Source organism: Lindgomyces ingoldianus (assembly GCF_010093535.1).
Source record: "Lindgomyces ingoldianus strain ATCC 200398 unplaced genomic scaffold BDR25scaffold_12, whole genome shotgun sequence".
Classification (NCBI taxonomy): domain Eukaryota; kingdom Fungi; phylum Ascomycota; class Dothideomycetes; order Pleosporales; family Lindgomycetaceae; genus Lindgomyces; species Lindgomyces ingoldianus.
The window spans coordinates 63,056-64,851 of record NW_022985173.1 but is presented as its reverse complement, the minus strand read 5'-3'; positions in this window follow the sequence as shown (position 1 = coordinate 64,851).

Sequence of the window (1,796 nt, the reverse complement as noted above, 5' to 3'; positions counted from 1 at the left end):
TTAAGACAAAAATGCTTCTATAGATCTTAACCTAGACAACTAGCTTAAATTCTACTAGCAAAGAGATGTAACTAAGCTGCAGGATGCTCTACGCAACTTTTAAGCTTCTAAAGACTAGGCTGCTAAAGATCACGCCTTCTACAACAATAACAATAAAGATAATAATAATAATAAAAACAACAACAACAATAATAATAGCAACAGTAACAATAATAATAACAATAATACAAGAAGGAAATTAAGTACTCTAACAGAGCTTCTTAGATTGCTGCGCTTAAGACTTTAAGCTCTATGTAATGCATAGAGCAAGTTAAAGTTAGCAGATAAACAACAGCAATACTTTAAAGAAGCAGACTAAGCCTAAGCATTAGCCTAAGCATTAGAAAAATAGCTACTATGTCTGTACGCAGCAGCAGCGTCACGGTTTAGATACAAGCTATCGCGCACGAGCAGGATCACGTATCTATGTCACATGATGCTTGTGCGCGAACCTCTGTGCATAAACTTCTAGATATCCCCTTTTTTCTCTATATAAAGGAAAGACAAGAGTAATAGAACTAGAAACATATTACCTTTACTTTACCTACTTTATACACTATGTACACTGTACACTACTCTTACTTTTACTACTTAAGCGCTTATACTATAAGTAGCTAGCTATTAGAGCCTATTTAACACTAATTAGTAGTTAATTTAATTAACTATAAATTAGTAAAAGTAATAATAAAGTACTTATACTTTATAAAGTACTTTATTTTATTACTTATTTTTTAGAAAAAGTAATAATAAAGCACTTACACTTTATAAAGTACTTTATTTAGTTACTTATTTTTTAAAATAGTAGATTAATTTTTTACATTATACAGTAAGCTCTGCTACTATATAAAGTAAAAAAAAGATAGTATAAGACGCACACTAAAGCTATTAAAGCTATATAACCTAGTAGCTAGATAATAGTAGATTAATCCTTTACATTATACAGTAAGCTCTACTACTGTATAAAGTAAGAAGAAGATAGTGTAAGGCGCATACTAAAGCTATTAAAGCTATATAACTTAGTAGCTAGATAATAGCAGTACCTATGTAATCTACTAAAAAAGTAATTAACTATACTATTATAATAAAATTTTACTAGCAACTAACAACTTTATATAATAATAAAAAATTTTATTATATAAATAACTTATAAAAAACATAGAAATATTAGAGGTAACACTATAAAATAAAACTAGCCTAAAGTACTAAAATAATAAGATTAATATGTTAAAAGCTTTAATAAGCTTATAAACTTAATTATATATAAGTTATATAATTACTAATTTATAGTTATATAATAACTTAAAAAGGCGCTACTTTTCTAAGTTTATATATAAAAAATTTTAAAAAATAAATACTATATAACTTCTTAGCACTTAGCTGCGCATTTAAAAAAAAGCTTATATAAGTGCTAAAAAATAAAGAAATTATACTATAGCTAAGCACTAAAGGTACTTAAGCCTAGAAGCTGTATAATATAGCATAAAAAAGTAATTACACTAAAAAGGCTTTATACATAACCTTTATTACTATATAAGGCTTTATATAGAAGTAGACTAAATATAATGCTACTATTAATATTAAACATACTAGTATTACCTACTTCTACACCTTAGCTAGCACTACACTAATTACTGTATAAATAATACATACTACCCTACCTAATGCCTGCTCTACACCCTTAATTATACACACTACTAATACTACCTATATAATCTATACTACATTGCAACTTATATAAACTTCTACTTTAAAAAAAA